Source organism: Epinephelus fuscoguttatus, linkage group LG2 (assembly GCF_011397635.1).
Source record: "Epinephelus fuscoguttatus linkage group LG2, E.fuscoguttatus.final_Chr_v1".
NCBI classification, from domain to species: domain Eukaryota; kingdom Metazoa; phylum Chordata; class Actinopteri; order Perciformes; family Serranidae; genus Epinephelus; species Epinephelus fuscoguttatus.
In genome coordinates, this window is record NC_064753.1 from 1763356 (window position 1) to 1773867 (window position 10512).

Sequence of the window (10512 nt, forward strand, 5' to 3'; positions counted from 1 at the left end):
TCCCACCTGCAATCCCTCCTCAACATCACTGACAATGTCCTCACCTGGCTACATTCCTATCTCACTGACAGAAAACAATTCATCTTCATCAACAACTGCTCCTCCCCAACTGCCCCCCTGTCCCAAGGCGTCACCCAGGGTTCTGTGCTTGGTCCTCTCCTCTTCATCCTCTACCTCCTCCCCCTTGGTCAAATCATCCGTCGTCATGGTCTCTGTTTTCACTGCTACGCTGACGATGTCCAGCTATACATCTCCACTAAATCCATCACCCACTTAACCCACTCCACCCTGTCAAACTGTCTCTCAGAAATTAAATCCTGGATGCAAGCAAACTTTCTTAAACTCAACTGTGACAAATCAGACATGATCCTAATTGGTCCAAATTCCCTCACCCAAACAGCCAAAGACTTCCACCTCACCATCGACAACTCCACTCTGTCCCCCTCCCCTCACTGCCACAACCTTGGTATCATCTTCGACAGCAACCTCTCCTTCGACCAACACATCAAACAAGTCACTAAAACAGCCTTCTTTCACCTTAAAAACATTTCTCGCCTCCACCCCTCACTCTCTTGCAATGCCGCCGAAGCCCTGATCCACGCCTTCATTACATCCCGCCTTGACTATTGCAATAGCATCCTTTATGGCACAACCTCCAATCTCAATAAACTCCAATACATCCAAAACTCTGCCGCCCACCTCCTCACTCACACCCGCTCCCGTGACCACATCACCCCTGTCCTTCAGAACCTCCACTGGCTCCCTGTCCCACAACAACAGCTCTTCCAATGCCAATCTTCTCATCATCCCCAAGACCAAGCACAGAACCTGGGGGAACAGAGCCTTCTCCGTTGCTGCCCCCACCCTCTGGAACTCCCTCCCAAAACACATCCGTGACTGCACTGACCTCCCATCATTCAAATCACTACTCAAAACTCACCTGTTCCATTCTGCTTTTAATGTTTAGCTACTTCTTTTTTTTATTCATGTATTTATTTACTTGTTTTTCACTCCCATTGCTATTCCTCTTTGTCTTCGATGTATTTTACTGTAAATTGTTTTTATGTGTTTTTAACCTATCCTATAAAGTGACTTTGAGAACTTTGGAAAGCGCTTTATATAAAATGTATTATTATTATTATTATTATTATAACGGTGCTGTTAAAAACATTTGGAGACACGCAAGTGGATCTACAGCTCAACCAACAAGTGTGTAGGGAAGCTTCACAACGAAAAGGTGAAGAAAAATAGGAAAATCTTGAAAAGACTGATAGATTGTGTTGTGTTTTTGGGTAAACAGGAACTTTCATTTAGGGGACATGCTGAAAGCGCTGGGTCCACAAACAGAGGCAACTATATGGAGCTTCTTTCTTTTCTTGTCGAAAACAACCCAGACTTACATTACCACCTGTCCACTAACAAAGTGTTTACTGGGACGTCAGGCAAAATACAGAACGACTTGATTTATGCTATCTGAAGTGATGGGAGAAGAGATCAAAATGGAGATTAAAAAAGCACCCTTTTTAACTGTTATGGTGGACGAGATGACAGACGTGGGTAATGTAGCACAGCTCGCACTTGTCCTGTGTTATGTGACGGACACAGGTGTCAAGGACCGTTTTGTCAAATTTGAAGATGTTTCTAGTGGCAGGGGAGCTGATGATATTGCCGCTCTTATTTTCCGTTTCTTCGAGGAATGTGAAATATCCTCTGGACAAAATTTTGGCACAATGTTATGACGGGGCAGCGGTCATGTCATCTGGACTAAACGGGGTGCAGGCTAAAGTTAAGGAGAGGGCACCTATGGCCTTATTCATTCACTGCTATGCACACTGACTAAATTTGGTGCTGACTCAAGGAACCTCAAAGCTTAAAGAATGCAAGGTCTTTTTTGCCAACCTGAATGGTCTGCATTTTTCTCCAGATCCCCTAAATGTTCCTCACATTGCACCAACACGGTGGCAATATGCATCAAGATTGGTCAATGCAGTCTTTGAGAAGAGAGTTGCACTAAAGGAGTTGTTTGACCACATACTGGAACACCATGATAAGTATGACGAGGACAACGCGCTTGGTGCTGATGGATTTAATGCACGCCTGGATGATTTTGAGTTTGTTTTTTTGCTTGATACTTTAAATGGGATTTTTGAGCATGCTGATGTGCTTTTTGGAATACTGTAGAAAAAAACATTGGATGTGCAATTCTGTCTGGCAAGGGTGAAGGAGTTTTGTGACACAATTGAGCGAGAGAGGGGCCGCTTTGGTCAGATCTACGAGGACGCAGCGCACATCTCCGGTTGTCCGAGCGCTTGCAGTGGCCCACACGCAGCACAAGGATACCTTCGCGCACACTACCAACAACTCCACAGCAATATTCTGGACAACATTCTATGCCAGATATGGAATAGGTTTCAAGACCATGAAAAGCTAATGTTTCTCTCCCTTCTCAACCCCCAGCGCTTTCAGACATACCGGAGAAAATTCCCGCAAACAGCCTTCTCCACTTTAACACAGAGTCACGGAACACTGTTCGATCTGTCCCAGCTAAAAACAGAACCGTAATGTATGCCATGACTGTTTTTGAAGGGAAAGGTTCCACAGATCTCCTTGATTTTCTTAAGAAGAAGAGTCTGAGCGAGAGCATGGAGCAACTCTACACACTGGCCTGTGTGGCAGTGACTATCCCTATGGTGCGAGAGGATAGTTATACGCACATCAAAAAAGGTGCAAGGCTGGCACAAAACATGAATGAAAAAGAGGTAGAGCCTGCACACTTACTCCATGCCACAAACTTTAATGAACAACGTTTCGATCCTAGAGGGATCTTCGTCAGGTCTGAATCATTCAGACCTGACGAAGATCCCTCTAGGATCGAAGTTTGTGGCATGGAGTAAGTGTGCAGGCTCTACCTCTTTTTCATTCAGTGACTATCCCTATGTCCACTGCTTCTGTAGAGCGGTCATTCTCAGCTTTAAAGGGCCAGTGTGTAATATATATATATGTATAAATATATACATATAGCAAGGGCCTTGCTTTAGAGAGGTCGCCATCTTGCGCCGCCATGTATGTATGGCAGACCAAGCGGACAATCCAGCCAACCAGAGAATGTGTTTCGCATGTATAAATGAACCAACGAAGACAGCGGGAGGAAGAAAGAAGGAGGAGGAAACAGCAGAGAGTGTTAGTAGTTCGTCGATAGAGAGTAGTGAAAAGTTTTTTTAGTTATAAAGTTTGCAAATGGACCACACTTACCACGCGCCAGGAGAGAATGAACCCGAACCATCATCTGCGAGGAAAAGAAGACGCAACTTCACTCCTTGTGATGCACTCTCTGCAGCGCTTTTCCTCCTGATGATATATCTCCCCAACGATGGTAGCAGTAGCACCGAATCCCATTCTGTGCATTCAGCCTCTCTTCTCGCCCGCTCAGCATCAAACACATGGAGTTCCTCATCTGTATGCTCCGGCTCAAACAGGTATGGCTCTGGGTCTGTGTCCGCTACAAGAAACTCTTCAAAATCGCGTTCAAAGTCGAGTGAGTCGAGTGAGCGAGTGAGCCCTGCAATCTAGAATTTGGCCACTGATGTCACTGTTTTCAACCCATTTTACACACTGGGCCTTTAAGAGGAGGTGGATTAATTCAGGTGTGTGAAGGACATCACTGAAGGCCTAGGTGTAAATTGCACGGCCCGCCACTGTGATAAAGTATCTTCTTCTAACATCATGTTTTTGTATGTAATGGGAAAAGTTATAATCAGCACTCAAAAATGACTTGCGGGTATTTATCAGCTCTGGCTCTGAAAATTTAAGCCCCTTTACCTGCAGGATGCAATGATGCGCCACCGCAAAATATGATCTGTCTCCACCCAAGCAGCACTCAAGCACTGTGCTAAATTAGTCTGCACCAAGTTTAAAAGAGACACTGAAAAAATCAGAGATATATAAAAAGAAGTAACCACTATAACATTTTCTCTGGCCTCCATGCTGCTTTTTACTGTTTATGAACCTGTCTTCCAGCCTGTCCATGTGGTGGAATGTGACACACCAGTAGAATAAATACGGAAAGGAGCAGAGCAGTGTACACGGCTCTAGTCTACTGGCAATGGAAAAGGAATCTATAGCCTATCTTTAGCAGGTTATGTCATGTTTAAAAAACCTGTGTACACAAGCTAATTTTGGTGGAAAAAAGGTATTAAAGAAGCTCACTCTAGATCCCTTGATTTGAAGTCATTTTAAACCCATTTCTAAGCTGCCATTTTTTCAACTAGAATTTTAGAAAAAAGTATTCTCTAATCATCTGATTTAATTTATGAACAACAATCACATCTCTGAATCTGATACTGGAGAGAGAATCTGGTTTTTACTCTCAACCAGTGTTGGATAAGGGTTACTTTAAAAGTAATCAAAGTACGTTACTGCGTTACTTTTTAAAAAGTAACCAGTTACTTTACTGCATTACTCCCTGAGTAAAGTAACTCAATTACTTTAAAAGTACTTCCAACGTTACTCCCTGAGAAAAGTAACTCAAGCACTTTTCAAGTACTTTTGAGTATTCTACATTTCCTATTGGGCAATGGACCACAGGGCGCTAAGCCTACATTTCTTGTCTCCAAAATTAAAGTTATGGACCACTTGCCCTTCACTGAGATCCAATTCTCCCATCACAGCCGTCACTTTGACCAGTAGAAACACAGAACGATTTGCTGCCATAGACAACTGTATGACAACAACACCCCAGCATTTTTAATATTTCCTCCAGGGATGTTACCACACAGAGTAAAAGGGGGAAATGATGGTGTGAAACAGCAGAGGCACTTTGTCAACCCGCTGAGTTAACGTTACTGTCATTAGCATCAAGCTAGCAAACAATGGTTCATCCTCAAGGTCAGACATAAAGTAATAACATTAACAACTAGCGGCGGGGCTTTTACTCACCACAACTGCAGAGGCTCCCAGCTTCATTTGAAACAAACTACATTATAGACGGTCAGTTATTTATTAATCCCTCTGTGTGTTTATATATTTACTTTTTATCCGCTCCCATTGTTTTTATAAAGTTAACATATCGCACCATCATTTCAAACTCAACATTTGTTTCAAATTAAAAGCCCCTTATAACCTCGGCTAGAGAATCCCTCCATTTTCTAAATAGGCTTTTATTCTGAAACATTTGTCAGAACTTCCTGTGGAAGATACAGTAGCTTGATAGTTTACTTATGGCGCTTCAAATGTAGCTCCTGCCATCTGCTGACGCTTTTAGGTGACTACAACAACATGTCGGCTGGCACATCAACAGACACAGTTCTGGCAGTGACTCAAATAATAGTGAAAGTAATAAAAATAGGACAAGAATAACCTGATGACATCACACACGCCGTGAAAGACGACGGGATAATTGGTGAGTACCAGCGTGTAGCGTGTACCAGGCATAATGCAAGTCCTGAGTCTGAAATATGTCTGTCAGCAAGTCCTACTCCACCTATTTAGACTCCACCGTAGACAATGGCAGCATTTCTCCGACTACGTAGCAAGCCAAAAGCTCCGTGGCTTCTTTCAGACTGATAGGTTTAACATTACCTCCGTTATTAGAACCAAACGACAGCCGTTGCTGTTTCGGAGCTGAAGGACCAGCGTTCTAAAAGTAACGTAAGTAACTGATGTCTTGTTTGAAAATGTACTTAAGTATTTGATTACTCAAACAGCAAACTAACGCGTTAGGTTACTCGTTACTGCAAAAAGTAATCAAAGTACTCTAACGCTATGTTACTTTGTAACACTTTATACCCAACTCTGCTCTCAACACAGCACTGAGACTGCTCTGGTTAAGGTCTCCAGTGACTTGCTGCTGACTCAGGTCTGTTCTTAATTTTAATTATTCTGCTCAACCTTTGACACAGTGGACCATTATGTCTTAATCAACCGCCTGAAAAGCTTTGTTGGTTTAAGTGACATGGCTCTGGATTGGTTCATCTCCTATCTGTCGATCAGGTCCATCTCTGTCTTGTTTGAAGATGCCGTCTCCTCTCATGCGCCTCTCTTTTGTGTGCCCTCTCAGGGATATATGGATATGCTGGGTCCCCTCATATTTACCATACGCATGCTACCCCTTAGGCATATCATGTATAAATAATAGTACAGGTTTTAATTGCTATGCAAATGACATGCAATTGTATGTCCTGTTAAAGCCTGGCACCACCGATGTTTCATGTTTTATGTCCTGCTTCACTGAAATCAAGAATTGGATGTTCAAAAATCCTGAAAGATTTAAAATCTGAAATTATGGTAATTTCTAGTCCCAGTACTAGTTAACAATATCTCTTGTAGTCTGGAACAGCCATCGCTCAAGGATGCTTGGCATGCGGACTGGAGGAGCCGGGGATTAAACCGCTAATCTTCTAATTAGTGGACGACCCACTCTACCTTCTGAGCCACAGCCACCCTAGGTTACTAGAGTGTTGCACACCTGCTTTGCCCAACTTAGACATATAACGGAGGTCAGGTTGTTTCTTTCCACTGCAGATTTCGAAAAGGTGGTCCATGCTTTTATCTCCTCCAGACTTGATTATTGCAACATTTTATTCTGGCATCAGCAGGCGAAACATCAAAAGACGTCAAAATGCTGCTCCCAGGGTTTCAGCTGGTACTAAGAGAAGCGACCACATCACACTGATCCTTGCTGCCCTTCACTGGTTACCTGCGACATTTAGAATGAATTCTAAGATTTGTCTGCCTGTTTTGTAAAGCCTTTAATGGAAAGGCTCACAGGCGCAATCACTGCCTGAAATCCTCCAATAAAGCTCTTTTAATGATGAAGAAAAAATTGGGAAGTGCTGCACTGGGTCAAGACACTAGGTGTAGGTAATTGTAAAAAATCAAGTGCTCATCAAAAACAGGGCAAATAATCACATAGGAATAAAAAGCAGGTCCAGGAGCTCCTTACCCTCTGAGCAAGCAAGATCAGCTGCCATATAACACTGACAATAAATGACTGTTATTGAAACGGTAATGCTATTGTTGTTGTTTAGAAAGCTCTGCTGACGCATACGTTATATGTCATACTAGAGGCCGACTGATGTGTTATGTGTAATAGTACAGCGGATAAGCTCTCAAATTATGAGGAATTGTGCACTTTTTGAAAAAAGCATGAAATTTCTACTATAGTTACTACATACCATAAGGTTTATTTTCAGATGTGGAGGGAAGTCAGATTCGACTTCTGAGGCCCCGGAGAGGTCAAATTCAAGATGGCCGCCAATAATATTTGAAAAAACATTTAAGGTGTCATTTCCAACTAAGTTTAGGGTCCCCTTTCAGTTAGTGATACTTTTGAGATCAATGGAATTCAAGAAAATGCATTTAGGTCAAGGTCAGGGTAAAAATTTGCTTTAAAAAACAAAACATTTTCCTCTCTTTTTTTTAAATTTTTTTTTAATGAACCCCAAAAATATTTCAATTACTTTTTACTCTCATGCATTATTCAGTAATTAGTTATCATTTACTGGGATGTGTGGTTATTTTTTCCTGCTAAGCACATCATTATCAGCAGATGGTCCTCTAGAGCATCAGTAGCTAATGCCAGTAGCGATGTAGTCAGTAGGCAACATGATGAGTAGGCTACAGTATGCACAAGTGACGAGACAGAGAGCACTTCTGACATAAATAACCTACCAGCTAAACTGACTGACTATGTACAGACAATGGCCGTGTTTCACAGTTAAGAGTGATCTTAAGACTTAAGAGCACAGTTAAAAATGTCTTTGGTAAGAAGGGTCGCTAAGATACAAGTGTTTCCCAGATGCGTTCTTAATGCCCTTCTTAGGATCGCTCTTAAGTAGGGCTGTAACGGTACATGTATTTGTGTCGAACCATTCGGTACGCGACTTTCGGTTCGGCACGACCCTGTACCGAATTATTGGGCGCAGGATATTATTTTATTTTATTTTATTTTTTATTTTATTTTATTTTAATTCCGTTTTTGCGAGCCGAACCATTTAAAATATCTAGTTCCCCGACTGACATAATTGAGTGACGGACCGAGTCCGACCGTAAATCTTCGCTTTCACTTTGTGCAGCGCATTCTCGCATTTTGACAACATGGCAAGTGAGCCTGACGAACCTGAAGACCCACCAGCAAACCTTAAGTCCTCCGTTTGGGAACACTTTGGTTTCAGGGTAAAATACGAAGATGGAAATAAACAAGTGGACAAGACAAAAGCAGTGTGCCAACACTGCAGAACAGCGGTCGGGTATGTACTTGGAAACACGTCTAACATGCTAACGCATCTAAAGCGACACCACCCAAGTTTGAACGTTAACCGGCACAACTAGAAAAAGCAATCTGGTGCAAACTACAATATCGTCGTCGTTTAAAAAGAAAGAGCGTTTCCCTGACCATCGCGCTAAAGAAATAACCAGCGCCATTGGAGTTGAGTAAAATTGTTTAAGCTGCACTTTAGATATAAGCATGTTTTGTTTACTGCACTTTAACAAAGTGGGAAAGCTAAGTAAGTTCCTAGTAAAACTGAATCTGAGCAGGCTTTAAAGCTGACCAGCTGCACTATACTTTTTATTTTAATTGAATGAAACTGTTAAAGCAGAAATGTATATTTATATTTTTCATTCAAAAAATGTGTTAAAAAACAGCAGGATTTTATTTTTCACTTTTATATTTCTATTTTCATTCAAACAATGTGAAAAAGCAGGATTTTATATATATTTGTTTCATTCAAAAATTGTGTAAAAAGAGTTAACTGCTGTGGTGGTATGTTTTAATAAGGTTACCAATAAGTAAAAGATATTTAATAGTTGTCTATTTTTTTCTTTACTGTACCGAAAAATACCGAACCGTGACTTGTGTACCGAGGTACATACCGAACCGTGATTTTGGTGTACCGTTACACCTCTACTCTTAAGATCGCTCTTTAAGAAGCTCTTAACAGGAGCTGTCCACTACCATGGTGCTAAAACAATCGATGTTAGGCAAATGGATCACCCACCACTTAATCAGTGCATAAGTCACACACAGTACTGCTACCTAATGTAATAATTCCCTGCTGCTCATGTGTATGTGTGTTCTAATAATTCTAATGAAAAACTAAGACGATAAATATTTGTTAATGACCTTTCATGATGAAAACAAGACTACAACTAAATAAGTAGTAGTCTTGGTAAGAGAATCAAGGAGATGTAGTATATATAAACAAAAAAAACACAGACGCCTCGCTGAGGCCGGTGCTGTCTCCCACCACGTCCAGGAAGCTCCCCACTGCATAAAAACGCAGCGCAGCCAGGCATTGCACCTCTGGCCTGAGGGCAAAATTGCACCGGGTTGCCCTCTGGATGTGTGGAGACACTAGTTGATGAGACGTTGTATCTCGGTACTTCATTTGGACAGCTCAGTCTGACAGCACGTCGAGTGGGCTGAAGTGCTGACGCACAAATGCATTTACATATACGGTTTGGCTTTGCACACGGCGACGCTGTTGGTTAGCATCGAGAATATGTTGTAAAGCAGCCATGGCATCTCACACGTGTGATGTGGCAACGCCTTTATATAGAGTAGCGGGTGGAGCATCCATTGATGTGGTTCCAGCTGAGCTCAGTTACACCTGTCAGTTGCCTGATATCTGTGAAATGTCGCAGGTTTGGAGGGTGGATGTGTTTCTGTTGTGCCTTGACGCATTTTTCGGATGCGGTAAACTATCTCATGTGTTCATACAGATGTGGGATATGTGTGGACAAATTATGATAAATGATGGTCATGATGATTCATTTTATTTGTGTGCCTGATGTGCACAGCACATACAGGAACACACTTGTTATTTCTCATACTTATTTTTCTTATTATTATTTCGGTGCGTAACTTGTGCCACAGCTTTGAGTGCACATAGGGTCTTCATAAAACATGGATTCAAGATTCAAAGTGTTTCCCTGCAGAATGAAATTCGTTCTTTTCTGTCACCAATTAATGCTAAACAATATAAATAAATTAAATCTTAAGTATAAAATAGATCCAAATATATACGGTGCGCACTGTTTCAATATCTCCTTGCTTAGTGTAATATTAATGTGCCTGCCGCGGCTGGATCTGTGAGCGTTTGGTCGCTAACTGTGCGTTCACACCAAACGCGATAGACGCGATGAACGCCACAAGTTTCCATTCAAAATCAATGTAAATCACGCAATGTCGCTTCGGGAGATACGTTTCAGGCGATAAGAGCGACGCGATGAAGCGATGACGTGTCCATCACCTCATCGCGTGTGTCGCTTGAAGTTGAAAAAGTTTAACTTTTCAAGCGACATCCAATCAGCGTTCATTTTCATAAAGAAATTATAAGCAACTAACCGGAGACAGATGGACAGGCACTCTGCAGCTGGGATGGAGCGCCTGCAGTGGGTGTCCAGGCGGGAGATCTTCGCACCGATACGGGCCAACAGGTCCTCAAACTGGGCCAGCGTCAGCCTTGAAACGACTGTCATCCAGACGCAGCTCTTGCAGGAGGTGATGATATT